This window comes from Neoarius graeffei, chromosome 18 (genome assembly GCF_027579695.1).
Source record: "Neoarius graeffei isolate fNeoGra1 chromosome 18, fNeoGra1.pri, whole genome shotgun sequence".
Taxonomy (NCBI): domain Eukaryota; kingdom Metazoa; phylum Chordata; class Actinopteri; order Siluriformes; family Ariidae; genus Neoarius; species Neoarius graeffei.
In genome coordinates, this window is record NC_083586.1 from 18,459,038 (window position 1) to 18,486,436 (window position 27,399).

Genomic DNA, 27,399 nt, shown 5'->3' on the forward strand with positions numbered 1-27,399 from the left:
TTATTTTCGGTGCATGACACATTCACGCAGCTGAGCATGCTATGAATTAACAACGACAGCGGTCTGCAGTGGGGCGACACAATTACACACTCAGCCAACATTTCTCCATTTGTGTATGAAAATACACTCCAACCACTCAGTTTGGCTTCATTTACAACCAACGGTGTCTTTTGATGCCAGCACGTAATTGAACGAGAGAAGACTGGTTTACCGGAGACAAAATAAGCGTCATCTCTGCTTCTGTTCCCTCCGACGGCCCCGACACACTACTGCCTCTGCCGAGTGCGGAGATAACTGGGAATTTGTGGTTATTATCGGTACAAACAGCGCGAATCACAACTTAAATGAGTGCGGTTCAGTTTGACATTAATGTCAGTCCGTTAGATAAACATTTAATTTTATTAAAATCGAAAATTAATATTTAGAGCCTGTGGGCTACAAAAATAGTCATTAAAGTACAACCCCGATTCCAAAAAAGTTGGGACAAAGTACAAATTGCAAATACAAACGGAATGCAATGATGTGGAAGTTTCAAAATTCCATATTTTATTCAGAATAGAACATAGATGACACATCAAATGTTTAAACTGAGAAAATGTATCATTTAAAGAGAAAAATTAGGTGATTTTAAATTTCATGACAACAACACATCTCAAAAAAGTTGGGACAAGGCCATGTTTCCCACTGTGAGACATCCCCTTTTCTCTTTACAACAGTCTGTAAACGTCTGGGGACTGAGGAGACAAGTTGCTCAAGTTTAGGGATAGGAATGTTAACCCATTCTTGTCTAATGTAGGATTCTAGTTGCTCAACTGTCTTAGGTCTTTTTTGTCGTATCTTCCGTTTTATGATGCGCCAAATGTTTTCTATGGGTGAAAGATCTGGACTGCAGGCTGGCCAGTTCAGTACCCAGACCCTTCTTCTACGCAGCCATGATGCTGTAATTGATGCAGTATGTGGTTTGGCATTGTCATGTTGGAAAATGCAAGGTCTTCCCTGAAAGAGACGTCGTCTGGATGGGAGCATATGTTGCTCTAGAACCTGGATATACCTTTCAGCATTGATGGTGTCTTTCCAGATGTGTAAGCTGCCCATGCCACAACCCCATACCATCAGAGATGCAGGCTTCTGAACTGAGCGCCGATAACAACTCGGGTCGTCCTTCTCCTCTTTAGTCCGAATGACACGGCGTCCCTGATTTCCATAAAGAACTTCAAATTTTGATTCGTCTGACCACAGAACAGTTTTCCACTTTGCCACAGTCCATTTTAAATGAGCCTTGGCCCAGAGAAGACGTCTGCGCTTCTGGATCATGTTTAGATACGACGACTTCTTTGAACTATAGAGTTTTAGCTGGCAACGGCGGATGGCACGGTGAATTGTGTTCACAGATAATGTTCTCTGGAAATATTCCTGAGCCCATTTTGTGATTTCCAATACAGAAGCATGCCTGTATGTGATGCAGTGCCGTCTAAGGGCCCGAAGATCACGGGCACCCAGTATGGTTTTCCGGCCTTGACCCTTACGCACAGAGATTCTTCCAGATTCTCTGAATCTTTTGATGATATTATGCACTGTAGATGATGATATGTTCAAACTCTTTGCAATTTGACACTGTCGAACTCCTTTCTGATATTGCTCCACTATTTGTCGGCGCAGAATTAGGGGGATTGGTGATCCTCTTCCCATCTTTACTTCTGAGAGCCGCTGCCACTCCAAGATGCTCTTTTTATACCCAGTCATGTTAATGACCTATTGCCAATTGACCTAATGAGTTGCAATTTGGTCCTCCAGCTGTTCCTTTTTTGTCCCTTTAACTTTTCCAGCCTCTTATTGCCCTGTCCCAACTTTTTTGAGATGTGTTGCTGTCATGAAATTTCAAATGAGCCAATATTTGGCATGAAATTTCAAAATGTCTCACTTTAGACATTTGATATGTTGTCTCTGTTCTATTGTGAATACAATATCAGTTTTTGAGATTTGTAAATTATTGCATTCCGTTTTTATTTACAATTTGTACTTTGTCCCAACTTTTTTGGAATCGGGGTTGTAGCCGGCTGGACTTAATTGTGTAGTTGGCTGTATGGCCGGCAGCCGGCGCTTGTGGAAAGCCCTGCATTCCGCGCAGAATATAGAACTGAATCAGCTCTGCGCATGCGCCGTGCGGCACAAAAAATGGCAGCCACCATGAAGGAAGGAGATCCGGAGTTTTCAAACATTTGCTTAAGTGTGAAATCGCAAAATGGTATTCTAGCGAACAACAAAATAGTAAAGATTCAGAAAAACAAATCATTCAGTGATCATTTTCATAGTGTAATTTCATCCGAACTCAGCCTAACGCTCGATTTATAACTACAAAAAGTCCGTGTGTCAGACATTTTAAGTACCTTTGTAAAAGTTTTGCAAATGTTGCAGTCAGCATTTAAAATGCTAACTTCAAGTTTTTGTACAAGTTTCAGTTGATTAAACCGTCATATTTTATTAAATGTGTCTGCTTTTGTAATAAAAAAGTACTGAAAGAAAAAGCAAACAGCATTGCGATTTCTTATCCATCCATAAAAAAAAAATCTCTCCCTCCCGACTGAAAATTTTTTTGCTCACCCGGTGGACAGGAAACGGATTTTTTTTTTTAAGGATGGCCTGAACTGCTGCTTAACTGACGGTCGCTCAATGGCTTCCGGTGACATCCAACACTCAAGGAACCAAGGAAGACAGGCAGATTCTACCATAACAGAGGCCAGTTAAGTCCCATCTCCTTAAATTGCTGAATTGATTATTTTGATCATTCTATTAAGTTTTTCTAGTAGAATTTGGGGTCTTGGACATTCACAGTAAATTTGAGGACAGTAGTCCTGGTAACTAATTAATAAAAGCCTGACATGACAGACATGCTAAACGACAATAGAAACACATCGGTTTCTATCATCAAAACCTGACAGACAAACTAACGTCTACCATCATATTCTGACAGACACTCATAGCAACAAAACTGTTTCTTACATTATTAATCTGACGAATTTAGTAATAATTAGTGCTGTCAAGCGATTAAAATATTTAATCGCGATTAATGTCGCGGCTGTCATAGTTAACTCGCGATTAATCGCAATTTAATCGCACATTTTTGTCACATGAAAAACCATTGTAATTCTCTTATCAGCATAAAGTGAACGGGCTTGCTTTGTACCAATGTTTTTTTTTTATTGCAAAGCATAACACGTCTTGACACAGCCACTGCAAAGTGAAACCTAAGCTGAGCACCGTGGCTCTTCGTCCCGAAGGGTGGGGCTAGCAAGAGAACCATGAGTGAAGTGATCTACTGCTTGAGTTAGTCTACAACTCTAATCAGAGAGACAGGTTACACAGTGACGGTAGGCTTGACATGCTTGATTATAATATAAAGTACACTATTATATTAACTTTAAGTTGTTCGTTGATAAATATTGCATTGAATCTGATCTTTACTGTTTCAGCTCACTTGACACATTTTGTACTTTTACACTTTCTGCCTGTTGATGCGTCGCGCTGTCCAATCAGAGGCGGCCAAATTTGCATATTACAGGAAGGATTTCTGGGATAGCATTGAGTTTACAGTTCAGAGGGATCTGGCTTCTTTAGACGCTGTCTTCTTAAAACTGAATAAATATTTAAAAAGAGCCAAATGAGCCAGTCTTTTGAACGGCTCTTTTCAAAGAACGGATCACAAAGATGCAGATCCCATCAAAGAGCCATAAATCCCATCTCTACTAGCGCGCCCTGCCCGCGCTGGTTCTTTGGGGGGGAGGGCAGAGGACTCTGGCTGTGCGAGGCGTGGCATTACAGTCTAGCTGCTATCGTTTTTCTAAGCAAAGTCTCTGTTCCAAGTTCCTGGCAGTTAAAAACCTACATCATGTCACAGAGCGTTAATCTTGCGATAAAAAAAAATTATCGCCGTTAAAATTGAGTCAAGTTAACGCGTTAATAACGCAACATTTTTGACAGCACTAGTAATAATATTAAATACCTCATCACTAGAACCAAATAATAAAATAAAATATTGAAATAAAAAAAAATTAATTTTCAAAATTGAAATATCAACAATAATTGTCAGAACAGTGACGATAGACACAACTGGGTCACTTTCGCGGGGAAATAACACATTGAAACGGCCTGTCGGCTGAAAGGGTCGCAAGCGGCTCTAATTTATCTCAACTTACGATAGTTTTCCTCCAGAAAAATTTAAATACGAACGCACAAATATATTCTCAATGTTTCTATCGTCAAAAATTTCTATCGTCAGGATAGCTGACTGAAAATCTGACCTTGATTTATTTGATGAAATCTAGCTGTCAGAACTCCAAGTCTTGCCCGGAAGTAAATGTCTGCTGTCACAGAAATCACGCGCAGTAGAATTTCCTCTTTGCGTCAGTCGACATGTGCGTGGCGAGGGCTTGGATTCTGCTATCGTCAGGTGCATTTGACTGACAGACTGACGATAGCATTTTTTAAAAATAACTGTGGGCTTCTCTCGTGAACGAAATAGTTTTTTCGCTGTTAATCTATTTCAACTCTATCTGTTGACACCCAAAAATGATAAAGCCTGCTTCCACACGATAACTACCAAAGATCCATAATGGCCGAGTCTATCGTCAGGTCATCTGACGGAAATTCACTGACGATAGCAACAGGGAGAATGAAAGGGATTTTTAAAATGTCTGTCAGATATGTCAAAGAAATAGAACTTTATTCTTTAAAAATCTTTTATTGATATACTCAGTGTATTTTTAAATGACGTGCTGGTTTAGAAGACCAAATACCATATTTTCAATCTTGAAAATATTACCTCACTGAAAAAAGGACAAGAAAAATTTCTTATTTTGTGGGCAAGTGGTTAATGGATCCAGTTACGGTAGAATCTGCCGACAGCAGTTATAAAAGAAATTGCACAGGTATTGTCAGTGAAGCGTAAAAATCCCAACTCGCTGGCCTTTTGTTTATTCGCTTTCAGCGTTATCTACAAAGATGTCATGACAGTGCACGGGAGCCGGACAAGTGTTTGCACTCCAGGATACTCATTTTACACCAACCAGCAGGAACACAAATTCGCACGCATTCTGACTGGTCCGTGTTTATCACCCGTACACTCGTATGCAGCAGGACGAAGTCCTGCGCTTCCAGCATGGCAACACAAACAATAAAACATGGCTCTGTCCCAAGGACCACATGAAGTGAGAACGCAGGCTAAGAACAAGCGCAACACAACACAATAAATCCACAGGACAGTTCGCACCGTTCCAAAGTCAACACACGGACCAGAACAGAACAGGATTAGTGACCTGATGTGAGGCCTTGTGATGTGCACCAGTGTTGGATGACTAAAATCTACTGTCGCAAATATGAACGGTTTCTGGAAGTGAAAATCTTTTTTACGCAGATGTTTCACGTGTTAAATCTGCAGGAAACACAAGTTTTAGAAAACAACCCTGGTTTCTTTTTTAGCATGTGCGTAATGTGATACAGCAGGTGGGGGGGGGGGGGGGGGGGGCAAGCATCATCATTAGCAGATGCTCATTTAAAGCAGATACGCAGAACCTTTATTTTTAAATACATTGACTCTTGTACGCTGCATAAATGGGAATAAAAATATATATTTCTGAGAGTTAAAATCGACCGCAAAGTTGGCGTATTCGAGCTGCCCCGCTGAGCAGCCGAGTGCGTGACGTCACAGCGGGAACCGGTTTTAAGGCCGAGACCTTTTACAGCTATAGACCAAAGTCATATAAATAAATATTTATGGTGAAAGTAAGAAATCCCGTCACCGACTCGCTCAACTAAGACTGATTTGACTTCATTGATTGTGGGTTGACTCTCATTAAAACAGGATGGGTGTTATAACTTATGCAACAGACATGTACATGCATGCATTTTCACTGATAAAACGTAAAAGGCTAATTAAATAATCAGATGAACTGAGAATCACATTCTGAAGCAAATTAAATAATCTTACACCGCTAACTTCAACGCACAATACAAGTTACATGGCTTAATCTAGACGCAGGGAAACAGAGTGTTGTTTTTTAATCCAAATGAGAGTCGGAGCTTACCCGTCTGCGTTCTCGCTTCTTGTGGCCGATTGTTTCTAAACAATCTGACTTTCAGTTGTTCGTTCAGTTCTCCGTTCATTCGCTTCTTCCACACAAGGGTGAGATTTCGCTGCTGAGGCGAGCATATCCAGCAGAGAAATCAGACGGCTGCTCCACTCATTCTCCATTCTCTCCGTACTGTGTACTCCGCCATTACTGCTCGGCTCAGGCAATTACTAAAACCTGGGACGGGACGTCACCGGTTTTAGCAACAACCACGGGGAGATCACTGCCCGAGCGATAATCCGTCCCGTTCCGTCCCATGTTTTACCAACAACCCTCGGCTCACACACTGGGAGAACTGGTGCAACTGAACTTACTTTCCTTTTCTTGTAGTTTCCTTTAATTGTTGGTACGGCACCCTCTTTCAATATGGGCTTATAGCCAACGCTCCTCAACAGATCAGAGGTCTTGTACAAGTCTTCAGTAAAACGTGCAGAGCAGAGGAGAGACCACTTCGTAGGCGCCCAATGTGCCCGTGAACTTCTCGCAAAACGCGTCCAAGTCTTTGCAGTTTGAACACTCTTGGGCCATGAATGCAACGTAAATCCACCTTCTGTTGTGTTGCTGCACCCGCCAGCAACACATCTACGTGGCATGGCGATAAATTAGCTCAGAATGGAGGATCGGAGTTGCAGTCAGCTCTGTGTTAGTATAGCGGATATGGCGATGAGACCGATAGCCTTCCTGCTGTGACGTCACAGATGTCAAGGTCATTCACTCGGCTCGCTACCTATATGAATCACTTTAATCATAAAAATTACTATATTAGATTTATTAATGCTTAAAACTATTCCTGTGCCATTCTTGAGGTCTCAAGGCATTTATAAACAAAAGTGAGGCCATGGCTCTGCATATATGCTTTAAGCCAACTTGAACGGGAAACGATTTTTCAGAAAAGGCGGTTTCTCAGAAACGTCAGGGTTGGTGGAATTGTATATCTCCATATCATATCATATCATATCATATCATATCATATCAATCATATTAATGCTTTAACTGATCAGTCTCATTCTGAACTCTTTGACTCACTCACTGCTTGCTCGGTCTTGATAGGCTGCAGCTCCTGCCAGTCACCCCGTAGCCGGACTTTTTTTTCGGGCGAGGTAGGACGTGATAACGTTTGGCGTATATGGCAACATATATAAATCACAGACGCATGCAAATTTCAAGCCAACTTTGACCTGACTTGATGTTTGTTTCTTCATTTTTACCAAAAAAAAAAGTCTACACACTATAGCTTTAATATAAGTATGTTTAGAAATTGTTTAATTATATAAGAATACAGCTTTTATACCTTTTTTATTCAACTTCTTGAAGTTCAGTTCAGCTGGTCGGGTTCAATGCCCGAACTGATAATCGCATCATCAGTTTTTCATTGGCTAATCAGACACAAGGTACGCCACCACTTTTGCCGGAGCGGCTGGGGGTTAGGTGCCTTGCTCAAGGGCACTTAAGCCAGTCGTGCTGGTCCAGAGAATCGAACCAGCAACCTTTTGGTCCCAAAGCTGTTTCTCAAACCATTAAGTTACGCCATTTTGGCATCATGCTCCCTAAAATACTCTCTCTCTCATTATCTGTAGCTGCTTTATCCTGTCCTACAGGGTCGCAGGCAAGCTGGAGCCTATCCCAGCTGACTACAGGCGAAAGGTGGGGTACACCCTGGACAAGTCGCCAGGTCATCACAGGGCTGACACATAGACACAGACAACCATTCACACTCACATTCACACCTACGCTCAATTTAGAGTCACCAGTTAACCTAACCTGCATGTCTTTGGACTGTGGGGGAAACCGGAGCACCCGGAGGAAACCCACGCGGACACGGGGAGAACATGCAAACTCCGCACAGAAAGGCCCTCGCTGGCCACGGGGCTCGAACCCGGACCTTCTTGCTGTGAGGCGACAACGCTAACCACTACACCACCGTGCCGCCCCCCCTTAAGTACTGTCTCGGAGTTTAGACTAAACTTCGACCACTGCGTTTTACAAGTTAGGGTTGGTGGCACGCAGTCTCTACTGCATCCCAAGCCCACGTTGGGAAATACGATCAAGCATGACGTTGCTAAGAACGCAAGCGAAGAACAGAAAAAGATAAAGTTTGAATGCAAGACACTTTCAGCCTTACATCAGTGATGTTAAAACGGAGAAGATGGCGTTTCCCAAGGATATAAACAAACCGTCTTTGGAGTTTAGAAGGAGAATCTTGGTCAGAGAAAACTACGTATGCCAACGGGAAGTAAACAAGGATCAAACACTTTCCAGCGATTCTGTCGTGTATTCCCGAATGCTGTAATGCTGCAACACAGATGGTGACCATTAAAAAGTCCATTTGGAAAGTGCCTGGCGAGATGTGGTTTGGCTGTGCTGCCCGAAGCACAGCGACCACCCTCTGAGTGCTAACAACGCACGATGTAACGGCGCCTGTTGAGCTGTCCCTTCACACATGGGCATTTTTCTCATTTTTGTGGGTTTCGCCTCCGAGTCTCCAACGAGTGGAATTTTGTTTAAAGCGAAGCCACTGTAGCAGGCTTTTTCCACTGACATGAAATGGTAAAAGTAGCACATAGTAACTAATAATTGCTGTGCAAAATTTTAGGCCAATATCTCCACTAGCTTCGGAGATATTAAGCCTTCAAAAATTGGCGTGGCTCATGGTTCAAATTTGCACACATGATTCTTTGATATAAAAAGGCTCTGTACACAGAAGGACAGCTTTGTACGGGACATATTTGCAGATTTATGGCGTGCCAAATATGGCTTCCTGGAATGCGCATTTGTCCATGGTAGCACTTTTGGCTCTCTATATCTCCAGATTTAATGACACCAGATGTCTGATTCTTTTTAATATACGAGACATGTTATAGTGCGATCAGGAAAACATGTTATATCCGTGACAAAAATGATACTTGTCTCGTATATAGGCCACTAAAAATGGAAAAAAGCTTGTCGCGTCTGTATTTTCAATGCTTATAGGAAAAATCCGACCAGGTCTACCAGAAAACAAATTAGATCAGTGAAAAGAGCAACGTCGAATTGATATCTGGACCGAATATGAAGTTGGTGCTGTGAAGAAAACTATTTCATTCAAGCTGTTGAATATAGAAGGTTTTAAGACGTGTGAAAATGCCATTCACAAGGTTACATCACATGCTCCATCATTGTACTTTTGGATTGCGCTGAGAACTACTCTTTCTTGGTACAGGATGCAGCGCAGGGGTACGACTGGGACAACCGCCAGTGCACCCTTCATCCATTCGCTGTTTACATGAAGAAGAGCAGACATGATGGGACATATGAAACATGCATATCTACAGTGGTGCTTGAAAGTTTGTGAACCCTTTAGAATTTTCTATATTTCTGCATAAATATGACCTAAAACATCATCAGATTTTCACACAAGTCCTAAAAGTAGATAAAGAGAACCCAGTTAAACAAATGAGACAAAAATATTATACTTGGTCATTTATTTATTGAGGAAAATGATCCAATATTACATATCTGTGAGTGGCAAAAGTATGTGAACCTATAGGATTAGCAGTTAATTTGAAGGTGAAATTAGAGTCAGGTGTTTTCAAATCAGGTGTGAGTGGGCGCCCTGTTTTATTTAAAGAACAGGGATCTATCAAAGTCTGATCTTCACAACACGTTTGTGGAAGTGTATCATGGCACGAACAAAGGAGATTTCTGAGGACCTCAGAAAAAGTGTTGTTGATGCTCATCGGGCTGGAAAAGGTTACAAAACCATCTCTAAAGAGTTTGGACTCCACCAATCCACAGTCAGACAGATTGTGTACAAATGGAGGAAATTCAAGACCATTGTTCCCCTCCCCAGGAGTGGTCGACCAACAAAAATCACTCCAAGAGCAAGGCGTATAATAGTCGGTGAGGTCACAAAGGACCCCAAGGTAACTTCTAAGCAACCGAAGGCCTCTCAAATGGCCCTTTTCCACTACCCTTTTTCAGCTCACTTCAGCTCGCTTCAGCTCACTTCAGCCCGACACGGCTCGCGTTTTGATTACCAAAGAACAGCACAACTCGGCTCGCTTCAGCCCTGCTTAGCCCCTAAAACTCGCACGGTTTTGGAGTGGGGCTGAAGCGAGCCAAAGCGAGCCGAGTGAGGCTGGGGGCGTGAGCAGACACTCCCCTGTGCACTGATTGGTGAGGAGGAGTGTCCTCACATGCCCACACACGCCCCGCGAGCACGCTGGGATCTGTAAACACCGTAAACCCGGAAGAAGAATAATTACGAATTACGAGAATGTCTGGAGCCTTATGCGCCTCGCCTCATCTATACGCTCTTGCCAGTATCTGTTGCCGTTGTCGGTGACAACAAGCCACAGCACCAAGACCAGCAACACTAACGACTCCATGTCCTCCATGTTTATTGTTTACTATTCGGGTCGTGAGACTACCGCTTAAAAGCTCACTGATGTCACTGTTTGCGCTGCTTAACGACATCACGTGACGTCCACCCACTTTCGCTAACTCCACCCAATGTGTCCACCCACTTCCAGCCAGCACGGTTCAGCGCGGTTGTAGTCGAAATGCAACTCCAACAGCCCCGCTCAGCTCGACTCAGCTCGACTCAGCACGGCACGGCTCAGCCACGTTGGTAGTGGAAAAGCGGCATTACATTGGCTAATGTTAATGTTCATGAGTCCACCATCAGGAGAACACTGAACAACAATGGTGTGCGTAGCAGGGTTGCAAGGAGAAAGCCACTGCTCTCCAAAAAGAACATTGCTGCTCATCTGCAGTTTGCTAAAGATCACATGGACAAGCCAGAAGGTTATTGGAAAAATGTTTTGTGGACGGATGAGACCAAAATAGAACTTTTTGGTTTAAATGAGAAGCGTTATGTTTGGAGAAAGGAAAATGTTGCATTCCAGCATAAGAACCTTATCCCATCTGTGAAACATAGTGGTGGTAGTATCATGGTTTGGGCCTGTTTTGCTGCATCTGGGCCAGGACAGCTTGCCATCATTGACGGAACAATGAATTCTGAATTATACCAGCGAATTCTAAAGGAAAATGTCAGGACATCTGTCCATGAACTGAATCTCAAGAGAAGGTGGGTCATGCAGCAAGACAACGACCCTAAGCACACAAGCCGTTCTACCAAAGAATGGTTAAAGAAGAATAAAGTGAATGTTTTGGAATGGCCAAGTCAAAGTCCTGACCTTAATGCAATGGAAATGTCGTGGAAGGACCTGAAGCGAGCAGTTCATGAGAGGAAACCCACCAACATCCCAGAGTTGAAGCTGTTCTGTACGGAGGAACGGGCTAAAATTCCTCCAAGCCGGTGTGCAGGACTGATCAACAGTTACCGCAAACGTTTAGTTGCAGTTATTGCTGCACAAGGGGGTCACACCAGATACTGAAAGCAAAGGTTCACATACTTTTGCCACTCACAGATATGTAATATCAGATCATTTTCCTCAATAAATAAATGAGCAAGTATAATATTTTTGTCTCATTTGTTTAACTGGGTTCTCTTTATCTACTTTTAGGACTTGTGTGAAAATCTGATGATGTTTTCGGTCATGTTTATGCAGAAATATAGAAAATTCTAAAGGGTTCACAAACTTTCAAGCACCACTGTGTGTGTGTAGTCAAGAGAATTTGAATTAATAATGATGGAGCATGTGATGTAACCTTGTGAATGGCATTTTCGCATGTCTTAAAACCTTCTATATTCAACAGCTTGAATGAAATAGTTTTCTTCACAGCACCAACTTCATATTCGGTCCAGATATCAATTCGACGTTGCTCTTTTCACTGATCTAATTAGTTTTCTGGTAGACCTGGTCGGATTTTTCCTATAAGCATTGAAAATACAGACGCGACAAGCTTTTTTCCATTTTTAGTGGCCTATATACGAGACAAGTATCGTTTTTGTCACGGATATAACATGTTTTCCTGATCGCACTATAACATGTCTCGTATATTAAAAAGAAATCAGACATCTGGTGTCATTAAATCTGGAGATATAGAGAGCCAAAAGTGCTACCATGGACAAATGCGCATTCCAGGAAGCCATATTTGGCATGCCATAAATCTGCAAATATGTCCCGTACAAAGCTGTCCTTCTGTGTACAGAGCCTTTTTACAGTTGTGCTCATAAGTTTACATACCCTGGCAGAATCTATGATTTTTTGACCATTTTTCAGAGAATATGAATGATAACACAAAAACATCTTTTCCACTCATGCTTAGTGGTTGGGTGAAACCATTTATTGTCAATCGACTGTTTTCTCTTTTTAAATCATAATGACAACAGAAACTACCCAAATGACCCTGATCAAAAGTTCACATACCCTGCTGATTTTGGCCTGATAACATGCACAGAAGTTGACACAAATGGGTTTGAATGGCTACGAAAGGTAACATCCTCACCCGTGATCTGTTTGCTTGTAATCACTCACTACGTTTACATGCACATCCAAATCGAGCTGCTGTCGGTAATCGAGCTGAAGGTCCCAGCAGGGTGCCAGAGAAATCCAATCCTACATGCACACAATGAAATCGGGCTATTGTGTGAGGTGCATTGTGCACCCGAGCCACAGGTGGCGCTACACGCCCCATCGTGTTGGTACACTTCCGGTTGTCGTCATGAAGAAGAGCTATTCAAGAGTGTAAACAAAGTTGGGGGCGTCATGGCTCAGGTGGCTAAGGCGCCATACCATAAATCCAGGGACCTGGGTTCGATTCCGACCCGAGGTCATTTCCCGATCCCTCCCCGTCTCTCTCTCTCCCACTCATTTCCTGTCCTGTCTCTACACTGTCCTATCCAATAAAGGTGAAAAAAAAAGCCCAAAAAATATCTTTAAAAAAAAAAAAAGTGTAAACAAAGTTATCAGTTCCGTGTTCTCCATTGCGCGTTTTTCTCCCGTCCATGAATTTTAATATATTCAACTCCTTAAGCTGAATGAGCATGAACTCTGTCTCCTCATTGCTCCAGAAGTGCACGTTTCTGCTTGCCTGTGGCAGTGGGGGCGTGGTCAAGCGCCGGTCTGTGACAGGAGGGCGGAGCCAGGGAAGGTGAGTGGCAGAATCACGACACCTGACGGTAATTAACCTGTGTTTGTGTGTCTTCCCAGTAACCGCGCCCTATTTAAGGAGGCAGAGGGAGAGCAGAGGGGAGAGCTCATCCCGGGACTAGAACACAGCGCGCGGGCGTGTGTGTTTTTCTTTCTCTCAAGAATAAAAGTAGGCTGTTAAACTGAAAAGTCTGACAATAAAAAGCCTATTAGTACCAGAAGCTTTGTCCTGCCGTCCTCTGTGCTCCACCCACACTTCAGAGAGCTCTACATCGCCATTTTCTCTTCTTCGTTTGTTCCTCCTGACCTCTTCTGCTGCTCGCTACTACTGTTGTCATGCCGACCGAGGCTGTTGTGTTTCCCGCTTGTGGTCTCGTCACTTCCGGAAGTAGCTCGACAACTAGCTCGATAGGGTTTACATGCACAAAGTAGCTCGGCAGAAATCGCATAAACTAGGTCGTGTAGCTCGATTCCGAGAAATCAAGTTCGGTTCAATTTCAGCCGAATTAAGGTGTATACATGGCATTTTGAACTTCGATTTCAGTCGAGCAACGGCAGAAATTCGATTCTCTCTATGTGCATGTAAACGTAGTGAGTGTGTGTGCATAAAAGCTGAGTGAGTTTCTGGGATCCAGACAAACTCTTGCATCTTTCATCCAGCCACTGACGTTTCTGGATTCTGAGTCATGGGGAAAGTAAAAGAATTGTCTACGGAGCTACGGGAAAAGGTAGTTGAACTGTATAAAACAGGAAAGGGATACAAAAAGATATCCACGGAATTGATGATGCCAGTCAGCAGTGTTCAAACTGTGATTAACAAATGGAAAATCAGGGGCTCTGTTAAAACCAAACCACGGTCAGGTAGACCAACAAAAATTTACACCAAACAGCACAGAGACAAGCGTCAAAACTTCTGGAACAAGGTAATTTGGAGTGATGAGACCAAAATTGAACTTTTTGGCCACAAACATAAACGTTACATTTGGAGAGGTGTCAACAAGGCCAATGATGAAAGGAACACCATTCCTACTGTAAAGCACGGAGGTGGATCGCTGATGCTTTGGGGATGTGTGAGCTACAAAGGCACAGGAAACTTGGTCAAAGTTGAAGGAAAGATGAATGCAGCACGTTATCAGCAAATACTGGAGGCAAATTTGCACTCATCAGCCCGGAAGCTGCGCATGGGACGTACTTGGACGTTCCAACATGACAACGATCCAAAACACAAGGCCAAGTCGACCTGTCATTGGCTACGGCAGAACAAAGTGAAGGTTCTGGAGTGGCCATCTCAGTCTCCTGACCTCAATATCATTGAGCCACTCTGGGGAGATCTCAAGCGCGCAGTTCATGCAAGACAGCCCAGGAATTTACAGGAACTGGAGGCTTTTTGCCAAGAAGAATGGGCAGCTTTACCATCTGAGAAAATAAAGAGCCTCATCCACAACGACCACAAAAGACTTCAGGCTGTCATTGATGTTAGAGGCGGCAATACACGGTATTAAGAACTGGGGTATGTAAACTTTTGATCAGGGTCATTTGGATGTTTTTTGTTGTCATTATGATTTAAAAATAGAAAAACACAGTTGTTTATCAATAAATGGCTTCACCCAACCACTAACCATGAGTGGGGAAAAAAGTTTGTGTGTGTGTTATCATTCATATTCTCTGAAAAAAGGCCAAGAAAGCAAAAATTTTGCCAGGGTATGTAAACTTATGAGCACAACTGTATATCAAAGAATCATGTGTGCAAATGTGAACCATTTAGTGTGAACAGTTCAGAAGTTATTAGCCATCAAACTATGGATGTTTGATTGTAGCACTTGTTTTTATGCTAAATATGAGGCCACGCCCCTTTTTGAAGGCTTAATATCTCGGAAACTAGTGGAGATATTGGCCTAAAATTTTGCACAGCAGTTATTAGTAACAAGGACATTAAAATAAAAAAATATATATGAACAAAATCTGAGATGGTCAGTCAGGAACTTTCTCTAAAATCTGGTGATTTGACACACTCAACATTCTTACGAAACCCTAATAACAACAATAAGAATTCAATGAAAAATGTTACAGATTTAGATCCATAAGTCTCGTGGCTGATCGTTTTTGTCTGCTTTTCTGCAATCTTAAAGGTCGTAATATTTCTTTTCTTGTTGAAAGTGACACAATCAGCTTCTCGCTGCGTCAGAAAAACGTCACGGATTCAGGGCTCGACTTTAATGGTAGTCCGACTGTCCAGGACAACCAAACCTTTGGTCCGGATAAGTCAAATCCTCGTCTGTCTGTCTGACGGGCAAGTTGAAGATTTGTTGAAAATCAGCATTTTTATAGCAATTATTCCCGAGTTACATCAATAAACTTCCATCAAAACTAGTTCAATCACTGTAGTGATCCGGCCACGTTCGTGTTTACGACATTCCGGGGAAGCTGAGTACAGCAGGTGTGTGTGTGTAAAAAATAATCACGGCGTAATATCTAATTATAGATTATTAGACTTCATCGAAATCGGAGAAATGGCGAACAAACGCCTCAATAAAATAAATACCTTTGATGGATCTTCATTTCATTCGGACACTGATCGTATTTTCCTTTTGTCTGGTTCACGTTAACCATCACAAATGTGGTAAAATATTTCGGGGGGAATTTTACGACGGTGCCGAACTCGCTTACGGTTTGTTTCCATTCACAACGTGATTCCGTCCCCCTCATCACGTCCAGCTCGTTTTCTTTCGGTTTCATTTCATTGAAAGAAAGTGACAAAGATGACAATCCCAAAAAGATGAAAGGATGAACGAAAAACAAACAATCATACGAAAAGAAAAGGAAATGAGATGTTTTTTGATCAACTTTGTGAAATCACTTTCCTTTCATTATAGTAGAGCGGCGGCTACAGTTAGTTATCGACAGTCCATAGTTATCGACACCTTTTCAGATTTACCAATAACATTTTTTTTTTTTTTTTTACAAAAAGTGAGTTTCAGTTCCAACAGTTATTATCAGTTAACAGGGTTCTCCACGAGGGGTTTTAGAGGGGCGGGCCGCCCCCCTTTCTGTGATTCCCGCCCCCGTTTAATTTCTGCCGCCCCTTTACAAAAGGAAGAGACGTCCCTTTGTTTTCTTTGTCACAGATAGCCTTTCTCTGTTGGAGTACCGACAACGCGACAACACCCGAGTGTGAAACTCATGGAGTTTTTGACACATTGTTCTTGCGCCGGGAGATAACACGCCTTTATAATAACGTGTGAATCGACACCAAGTTCGAGATAACTGATTGTTATTGTCGGCAGAGAAATAAAGGATAAAAACAAAAAGTTCAAAGTTGGTGCGGCAAGCATGATATGGCAGATTCTACCGTAACTGGATCCATTAAGCACTTGCCCACAAAATAAGAAATTTTTCTTGTCCTTTTTTCAGTGAGGTAATATTTTCAAGATTGAAAATATGGTATTTGGTCTTCTAAAACAGCACGTCATTTAAAAATACACCGAGTATATCAATAAAAGATTTTTAAAGAATAAAGTTCTATTTCTTTGACATATCTGACAGACATTTTAAAAATCCCTTTCATTATCCCTGTTGCTGTCGTCAGTGAATTTCCGTCAGATGACCTGACGATAGACTCGGCCGTTATGGATCTTTGGTAGTTATCGTGTGGAAGCAGGCTTTATCATTTTTGGGTGTCAACAGATAGAGTTGAAATAGATCAACAGCGAAAAAAAAAAACTATTTCGTTCACGAGAGAAGCCCACAGTTATTTTTTAAAAATGCTATCGTCAGCCTGTCAGTCAAATGCACCTGACGATAGGGTTGGGCGGTATCCAAATTTTGATACCTTTAAACTGTCTCTGTGTTTTCCCGGGGTATACGGTATTACCGAGAAAAAAATAATATTTTGTTTCGGCCTACTGTGTAACGTGCGCCTATGCCTCAAATGTACTATTTAAAAGCAGCATAGCGAATTATGTGCATTGTGGTATGGATTAAGCAGCAAAGCGAATTTTGTGCATTGATGAATGGATTAAGAGATATTTCAAAGCATCACGCAACTCTTCCTTCATCTTGAAAATAGCATTCAACTGTCGTTTACACATGTCTGCGTTGAAACGCCATTTGCAGCACTATTTCACCTACTCCATCAAAAAAAGTACACGATGAGCAGGATCATACCCTTTCAAGCACGGGAAATAAGAAAAAGAATCAACCAACACCCAAGTCCGTTTAGACTGCGCGATAAACCATATTCTTCAGCGCAAATGAGGCGAACCTAATTCAAATGCGTGATAGCTGCACAAGGCAAAATCATATGGGCCCACGTCATGCCATGGCAGGGAAATTAATAATCAAATGGCCTTACCTTGCTTAAAACGTTGTCTTGATCACATAACTCCTTACAATTATTCCACTTAAATCCATACGGTTTAACACACCCAACAAAGATAGCAAGCGCATTGCTAATTCCCACCAGAAACCGAACAGTTTACGCTACGATGTTTTCTTCCGTTTCTTCAGTAGATGACATTTCAAACGTTTATTACCCACATCCCAAATGTCATACGTTATATTATTTTACCTTGTTGTTACTCATGTAACCTACTCAAAACACAACTCATTGGAGAGATCTCGTGGAAGTGGAGTACCCCAGGCTATGGTGTGCCTTAGGGGACATATTAGATTTTTTTCGATTTTGCGCGGTCATTTACATTATTGCTGGCTCTTCCTTTTCGTTTGGTTTGAAACCAAAATACTGCCACACTGCCGATGTTGTATTTTTTTTTGCCACTAACTCGTTATCTTGACTTGCCATCTTTCAACCGCGGTCTCAGTCTCTTTATTTTTTTTAGATAGGACAGTATAGAGAGACAGGAAATGAGCGGGGGGAGAGAGAGACGGGATCGGGAAATAACCTCGGGTCGGAATCGAACCCGGGTCCCCGGATTTATGGTACGGTGCCTTAGCCATCTGAGCCATGACACCCCCGGGCTCAGTCTCTTGCGAAGCTTTCTGTCAGACTCCAAAATGTCACGCAGGGTTGCCATGGTAACGACATAAACAACCCTGCACGCGATGAGAACTTCTTTAGGAAATTGATAGAATTAGTGAAAATACGATCACACAGTTATTCGGGATGATCTTCAATTTATTATTTTATATTATGACCTCATGTACTCCATATTTATTTAGATATTATATATTTTTTTTTAAATGACGGTAATGAGACCGATACCGTTGGTACTTTTGGATACCTCGGGATACCTTCTTACCGTAATACCGCCCAACCCTACCTGACGATAGCAAAATTCAAGCCCTTGCCACGCACATCAAGGCATGGAAACCCGATCGAAGCCCGTCGGGACCCGTCGGAACCCGACGGGCTCGGTCGGACTCGAACAAATATTTAGAAATTATGCTCGGGCTTGGACATACTGTATGCTCACGATAAGACTTTGTGTAAAATGAATGTGTAAATTTAAAAGCAGTCACTCTAAACCAGTTTCGCTTCATACGCGTCATAGCTGTGCGCGGGATTTGATGTAGCGACAAAGCGTGGTCAGCGCAGTTGAGTGTGCAATGGAAGCAGCAGTAAGTGCAACTTCAGGGCTGCTGGCAGGACAATTGAGCAGAGGAGGACAGCCTTGAAGCCATCCACCGTTGATGCAATCCTTTTTCTCCACAAGCATATGGATAAGCATAATCTTTGGATGGACTCATGTAAATGTAAATAATTCCCTGTTTGAATGGTGAGTGTTTTTGTTAATCCCCCTAAACCATTTATGTTTGGCCAATAGGCTATTGTTACCGTGCTGGGAGCAGAAGTTAATTTAATTTACAGACCTAGGCCCATATAATATCCTGGTTAGGTTTGTAGGCTATGTGATGGCTTTACGGCAATATTGTGGCTATGTTATTTTGGTGCACACGCGAGTGTGTGTTTATGACGTGTGCAGACAGACAGCGGGATTTTTATTTCAGTTATTTGTTGAATTTCATTAAATGGCCTAGTGTTTATTAGGTCAACAGAACCCTTTGTCTGAATGTTGTGGATTTGTTCTGCTGTTCCGTTATTTTTGGTTTGCTTAGGTTAAGTGAGTAGGCTACATGAGCCTGGCAGACTTACTCGAAGCGTGCGCTTAAAGCGCTCGCCGGTGTTGATGACTCAAAATGCCCTTTTCAGTTTGTTGATAAAACCACACAAACTTTCCACACAGAATACATGGGTCTTTAGTAGGCTAAAAATAGTGTGATTTAAATGGCTTCGGGCTTCGGTCGGGCTCGGGCACAAATATCTCAATTCCTTTCGGACTCGGGTCGGTTTCGAGCATCGCTCTGTCGGATGCGGGTCGGTCTCGGACAGAAAAAATCGGCCCGATCCACACTCTAATGCACATGTCGACTGTTTCTTACAAAGAGGAAATTCTACTGCGCGTGATTTTTGTGACAGCAGACATTTACTTCCGGGCAAGACTTGGAGTTCTGACAGCTAGATTTCATCAAATAAATCAAGGTCAGATTTTCAGTCAGCTATCCTGACGATAGAAATTTTTGACGATAGAAACATTGAGAATATATTTGTGCGTTCGTATTTAAATTTTTCTGGAGGAAAACTATCGTAAGTTGAGATAAATCAGAGCCGCTTGCGATGCGACCCTTTCAGCCGACAGGCCATTTCAATGTGTTATTTCCCCGCGAAAGTGACCCAGTCGCGTCTATCGTCACTGTTCTGACAATTATTGTTGATATTTCAATTTTGAAAATAAATTTAATTTTTTATTTCAATATTTTATTTTATTATTTGGTTCTAGTGATGAGGTATTTAATATTATGACTAAATTTGTCAGATTAATAATGTAAGAAACAGTTTTGTTGCTATGAGTGTCTGTCAGAATATGATGGTAGACGTTAGTTTGTCGGTCAGGTTTTGATGATGGAAACCGATGTGTTTCTATTGTCGTTTAGCACGTCTGTCATGTCAGGCTTTTATTAATTAGTTACCAGGACTACTGTCCTAAAATTTACTGTGAATGTCCAAGACCCCAAATGCTACTAGAAAAACTTAATAGAATGATCAAAATGATCAATTCAGCAATTTAAGGAGACGGGACTTAACTGGCCTCTGTTATGGTAGAATCTGCCATATTGCCTATAAAACCGTGAGGATATAACCTGGCTGTCAGTGTTACTGTAGCTCTTGAAGCTCTGCACGCTGCAATCCAGGGGCCTCCACCTTGGGACTTGCAGCTGTAATTGTAGCAAAAGGTGGCTCTACAAAGTATTGACTTTTTTGGGGGGTGAATACCTATGTACACTCCAGATTTCTGTTTTTTCACCTTAATTATTGTTTGTGTCACAATAAAAAAAAAAAAAGTGCACCTTTAAAGTGGTCGGCTCGGCATGTTGTGTAAATCAAATGGTGCGAATCCTCCAAAAATCCATTTTAATTCCAGCTTGTAATGCGACAAAACAGGACAAACACCAAGGGGGATGAATACTTTTGCAAGGCACTGTATGACGTTCATGGTTATGTTTAGCTTATGTGGCAGCTGCCTTTTTTTAGCATCACTCGGCCATTTTAAGACACATTTCCTTTGACCCAGGTCGAGGTTTGCGTGTTCTGGGTGAAGAGTGACTGGGAGTTCAACTGACGGTTCACAATTTCAGTTTGAGGCCTGATGGGAAGTTGATTAACGACCTTTTGTTCAGTACTACGGTTTTGCGCGCAAGTCCTTATGACCTCATGCGGTGTTTTAGCACATTGAATCACCAAACCTTTTTAGACGCGTTTTTTTCTTCACCATTTGACCCAGATCGTGCAAAGACACGTTAAACAATAGCTTACTCTGGGTGATGAGTCGCTTCGCGTGCGCTCAGGGAGTGGCCAAAATTCTGTGCATTCATTCAAATCCATGGTGTATCCCGAAACATCTCGCATTTCAAACGTTCTGCTTTCCAACTGCTCTGTTGTGCTGAAGTGCAAACTAAACAGGAATACCTGTCCAATGGAGACTGGGCACGGAGCCAGCATCAATACACGCTGTGGACATTTCAGCAAATCTGTTAGGACGATGGATGTTGGACTGAAAGAGAACCAGGCCACAATAAATAGAGTTAGAAGCCGTGGGACAAACGCGGCCGTTTCAGGGCTATTAGTCAGGACCAGGGATCTGATGGGACTTAGGAAGTGGACGAGCTCTATTTCTTCCCTGAGCCTCAGTGAGTGGTCAAATGTATTAGGAAATCATTCACAGGAGCAAACTGTTTAAGGTTTTGTGCAAATTTACGTATAAGGCGACTCACGAATGTGGACCAATCTTATAACATGGTTAGTATAACTGTAAATAAAGGAGAAAAAAAAACAAGTTTTCCAGGTTGGTTTTGTTTTCCTCAGGATCGTCAGAAAATTGTGGAACTTTCCAACTATTTCATAGGAATCAGTGCGTTCTGGTAACCAGGCTGAACTAATTATAAAGTACAGTTCTGTACACCCTGTAATGGATAACTCGAGGAAAAACCTGAGAGCGCATAAGTATTTAGAGATTATATCAGGTAACGTGTAGCAAGTGAAGGAGACAGACAGGCAAAAAAATAATAAAGTCACTCAACACTCGAGTCAAGAACATGATGAGAAACAGGCGTGTGGTGGTGGCGGGGGGGTACTGAGGTGTGAACGCAAAACTGGCTTTTCATTGTGCGAATATTTCCATTTTTAATGGATTATTTGACGTGTGAGCAGTACTGTAGATCTGAGGCTACAAACAGAACATACTGATCGACTCATCAAACACCAATCATTTGGCGGACTGTGGAGGGAAACTTCGCCTTTATGGCACCAGGTGTCAATATAATGAAATGTATAGTCTGTAGATCCATCCATCCACTGTATCTCCATCCAGCTGCCCAATCATCTACTGTCTCCATCCATCCATCCACTGTATCTCCATCCAGCTGCCCAATCATCTACTGTGTCTCCATCCATCCATCCATCCACTGCATCTCCATCCAGCTATCCATCCACTGTATCTCCATCCAGCTATCCATCCATCCACTGTATCTCCGTCCAGCTATCCATCCATCCACAGTATTTCCATCCAGCTATCAATCCATCTACTGTATCTCCATCCAACTATCCATCCATCTACTATATCTCCAACCAACTATCCATCCATCCACTATATCTTCATCCAGCTATCAATCCATCCATCTACTGTATCTCCATCCAACTGTCCATCCATCCATCCACTGTATCTCCATCCAGCTATCAATCCATCCTTCCTTCCTTCCTTCCTTCCTTCCATCCATCCATCTACTGTATCTCCAACCAGCTATCCATCCATCTACTATATCTCCATCCAACTATCCATCCATCCATCCATCTACTATATCTCCAACCAACTATCCATCCATCTATTGTATCTTCATCCAGCTATCCATCCATCTACTGTATCTTCATCCAGCTATCCATCCATCTACTGTATCTCCAACCAACTATTTATCCATCCATCTACTGTATCTCCAACCAACTATCCATCCATCCATCTACTGTATCTCCAACCAACTATCCATCCATCCATCCATCCATCCATCCATCTACTGTATCTCCAACCAACTATCCATCCATCTACTATATCTCCAACCAACTATCCATCCATCCATCTACTGTATCTCCAACCAACTATCCATCCATCTACTGTATCTTCATCCAGCTATCCATCCATCCATCATCCATCCATCATCCATCTGCTGTATCTCTATCTATCAACCTGTAGCTTATTGTATCTTTCAAATCAGCCCAATATCTAAACAGGTTATGATGATGATGATGATGATGATGATGATTATTAATGAACTTTAGTTTTAAAGCCCCGTTAAAGCGGTGTGTGTGCGCGCGCGCGGGCTGGGCTGTAAGCGGCGGCCGCTCGGCGGGGAGCAGCGCGCGCACACACACACACACAGAGCATTCAGCACCGTTAACGCGACTTACCGTGCGGCGGGCCGGTGTGTGTTTGCACAGATCAAACCCGAATCCTCCAGATCCCGCTACCGGGAGACCGGCGGCTGCGCGCGCACAGCTTTTTCTTCTCCGCCACGAATACTCGCGCAGCGCGCGCTCCCGGCCTCCTGCACTGAGTGCGCGCGCGGGCAAGACCCCGCCTCCGCGCTCGCGCCCGATAACAGAACCGCTTTCACTGCTGGCCGGGCTTTATTTTCCCTCTCAGTCAGTCAGTGGCGGCCCGGTCCGCTCCGCTCCGGTCCGCTCCGCTCCCGATCCCACCACCGCCATCAGCGCGTTACTCAGCTTACTGAAACCCCTCGCTGCACAGGGAGCGCGCCTGGGGGGGGGAGGAGGAGAGAAGCGGAACGTTTCCTCACAGCTCCGGTTTCCGGCCTTCCTTTTGTGAGAGGAGCGCCTTCACCAGAGGAGTCCCGGGATCCAAACCGACCCGCTCACCAGCGGTTCACCTAACCCCTGCGCCGCGCAATATGCAAATGTGCTGTGTAAATGATTGAGTATAGAGTGTTATATGGAGGCCGGAGGCTGTTAATCAGCTGACTGAAGCGATTTAAAGAGCTTATGGATGATGGTTGGAAAATATCAACCTGGCAACCTGAGAAATAAGGCGGGACCAACTGGGCACCTTTTTTTTTTTAATCTCTAACACAGAGGGCCAAATTACTCAATTCTGATTGGTTAATCAAGGAGGGCTTTTTTTCCTTAACACGGCCATATTTCTGAAATGCTATAGATAGTTTTCACTGACGTCACGGCATTCCGGGGAACGCCCCCCAGCCGCCATCTTGGAGGGCAAACAAAACGGACCATCGCCATTACCGGCTACGTTATCTCGGACGAATTTATGAAGTCATATAGTCAGTTTTCTAAAATAAAGATCAATGTCGGCAAAATCAAGCAAACGGAAGTATATAGATACATTAGACAACATCGCACGACAACGGTATGCAGCCAGACTGGCCTTGATTGGGGGAATTGACCCCTACGAAGTGGACAAAGATGCATTTTCAAGTGACTATGCAGGGCTGCCAAAGCCTGAAACTGCTAAAGCCTGAAACTGACTTCATCAAACTTTAAAGGCTGTCTGATATATACAACTTTATATATGCACAGCGCGCCTTTTGGCGGATGCCGCCTTTTTCACGGCTGAATCACGCAGATCCGATTTTTTTTTTTTTTAAGGGGTGGCGTTGGAGTGTCTGATTCTAATTTCAAAGTAAATTCTGTATTAAAATTACTAAATAAGCAAATCCGTTACAGTCCATGAAACAGGAAGTATAAGGATGAGAAAAACAGTTTAAATCGGGAAGCTGCAGTCCTGCACACCGCTCGGGCTGCGCAAATGTGCGCAGCTTCCCGATTTAAACTGTTTTTTTCTCATCCTTATACTTCCTGTTTCATGGACTGTAACGGATTTGCTTATTTAGTAATTTTAATACAGAATTTACTTTGAAATTAGAATCAGACACTCCAACGCCACCCCTAAAAAAAAAAAACGGATCTGCGCGATTCAGGTGGCATCCGCCAAAAGGCGCGCTGTTTGCATCCCAAACACAAATGAAATCATACAGAATAGACCTAAAATGTTTTTCAAAAATGACCCTTGCGTGAGTGAAGTGACAAGTGTCAAATAGAAACGTGACAAACGAGCGATATTAAGTGTACATTACAATGTAAACGTACACTCAGCGGTTCCAGTTAGGCATCCTCCAGAGATTGTTCACATGATGTTTTGGTTTCCAAAAACAAACTTAAACACAATTGATTGTTTATTTAAACAACTTACCACTTATAAAATGATCGGAGCAGACTTTGCTGTGTTTGGAAGGCTGATAATCCTTGCGGTTGATTCTCGCAAGCCATAGATTTCTCCTTTGTATGCTGAGTTTCTTTGTTTGCTCGCCTTCGTGCTCCCGTACAGTGGGAATTCCATAAAAGCTCCACTTGACGTCATCATCTGACCTATTACGACAGCCGTGAATACAAGTTTGCACCACTGCTAGCTTTAAATAGTAGTAATGTAACTATAAATGTAAATAATATATAAATGAATGTAACTCGCGCGCTACAATGTGTGCTCAGTGACCCCGACTCTATGACGTCATGTGAAAACTATCTATTGGCTAGTTCGTTGCTTGGTTACGGTGACAAAAATGAGCAAATTTTGTCGACAAAATGGCTAACTCTGCTGACTCAGCAATGCCGTGTTTCGCTATATTTGACGAAGAAACGATAAACCAATTGAAAGCTGCAAGCAAAAATGAAAATAGCAAAAAAAGTACGCATTTTTAGCTTTCCGTGTTTAAGAAATGGGCCGCAGAAAGACAAATAAACGACTCTCCAGTGGCATTCTAGTGAACTTGAATATGAATTTAGCCCTATATATTCTAATTATAAACAAGTAATCGTATGGTTCTTCGTCAAATTAAGGATCCATTTCACTCGTGATTTCAAAGTTTTGCAATTGCCCGAGTCACGAACTTCAAAATCGCTCGTGAAATTATTCCTTAATTTTACTCAGCTCCATACAATTACCGATACTAATACGCTTAGTCTGGTTTTTTTTTAAAACGTATATTTACATACACGTTAAATATTTTCACTAGTAGGCTTATTTCCTGGAAAACATGTGAAGCACGATTTTAAAAATAGCAGCTGAAGCTGTGTTTGCATCACATGTGGCTTTGGAAACCTGTTTACAAAAACGTGTTATGGCTTTTTTCCTGAACACGGCCATATTTCTGAAATGCTATTGGCTAGTTCGTTGCTTGGTTACGGTGACAAAAATGAGCAAGTTCTGTCGACAAGATGGCTGACTCTGCTGACTCAGCAATGCCACATTTCGCTATATTTGACGAAGAAACGATAAACCAATTGAAAGCTGCAAGCGAAAATGAAAATACCAAAAAAAGTACGCATTTTTAGCTTTCCTTGTTTAAGAAATGGGCCGCCGAAAGACAAATAAACGACTCTCCAGTGGCATTCTAGTGAACTTGAATGGCTTCCGAAGTATGAATTTGGCCCTATATATTCTAATTATGAACAAGTAATCGTATGGTTCTTCGTCAAATTAAAGATCAATTTCACTCGTGATTTCAAAGTTTTGCAATTGCCCGAGTCGCAAATTTCAAAATTGCTCGTGAAATTATTCCTTAATTTTACTCGGCTCCATACGATTACCTATACTAATACACTCAGTCTGTTTTTTGTGTGCATATTTGCATACACGTTAAAAAAATATTTTTACTCGTAGGCTTAGTTCCTGGAAAACATGTGAAGCATGATTTTAAAAATAGTAGCTGAAGCTGTTTGCATCACATGTGGCTTTGGAAACCTGTTTAGAAAAATGTGTTATGGCCGGGGCGGTACGGTGGTGTAGTGGTTAGCACTGTCGCCTCACAGCAAGAAGGTTCTGGGTTTGAGCCCAGCAGCCGGCGAGGGCCTTTCTGTGTGGAGTTTGCATGTTCTCCCCGTGTCTGTCTGGATTTCGCTCCAGTTTCCGCCACAGTCCAAAGACATGCAGGTTAGGCTACTTCAAAGAAGAAGAAAAAAAATCAAAGTCCTTCCCACGCCATGTGGCGCATAGGGCAGTGCCGATCTCAGTTTCTGTAGCCGTCTGCCTCTCACCGATTACATAGCTAGGGTTAGTCCTCTGGTAACCGCGAGAGTTTGACTCCCCATTCACATCTGTATTGCAGCATGCCTTGCCAGACGGCTTTAGGCACCATTTTTATGATGGTCTTTGGTATGACCCGACCGTGAGTAGAACTCGCGATCGAGAGGCAGACACACTAACCCCTAGGCCAATTCACGGTATGGTTAGGCTAATTGGTGACTCTAAATTGACCGTAGGTGTGAATGTGAGTGTGAATGGTTGTCTGTGTCTATGTGTCAGCCCTGTGATGACCTGGCGACTTGTCCAGGGTGTACCCCGCCTTTCGCCCGTAGTCAGCTGGGATAGGCTCCAGCTTGCCTGCGACCCTGTAGAACAGGATAAGTGGCTACAGATAATGGATGGATGTTACAGCCTGGAATTAATGAATGATTGTTTTTGCATAAGCTTTGTGTTAATCAGTCATTTTACTGACACTTCCTAACCCTCCTCCACTCCACCCACATTTCAGTCTGAAATCAGCACGTGCCCAGCGCAGCCAGGTAACTCTACTGCAAGCGAAAAACCTACTGTGCTTTCAAACAAGAGTGCTCTGAGAGCACAACATCCCCCACTGGCAAC

The 27,399-nt window shown here is 42.6% G+C and overlaps 1 protein-coding gene across 4 annotated transcripts in view; it reads right to left on the bottom strand.

The window, feature by feature from the left end:
- hecw2b (HECT, C2 and WW domain containing E3 ubiquitin protein ligase 2b) overlaps window positions 1–23,654 on the bottom strand; it is a 139,403-nt gene extending 115,749 nt beyond the window's left edge. Inside the window, exon 1 of one of the 4 annotated variants that reach the window (XM_060898475.1) lies at window positions 23,136–23,654. The gene's annotated coding sequence lies outside the window, so the exon portion shown is untranslated. The remainder of the gene's footprint in view (window positions 1–23,135) is intronic. The other 3 variants (XM_060898476.1, XM_060898477.1, XM_060898478.1) reach the window with 3 other exon arrangements.
- Window positions 23,655–27,399: the final 3,745 nt, after the last annotated feature.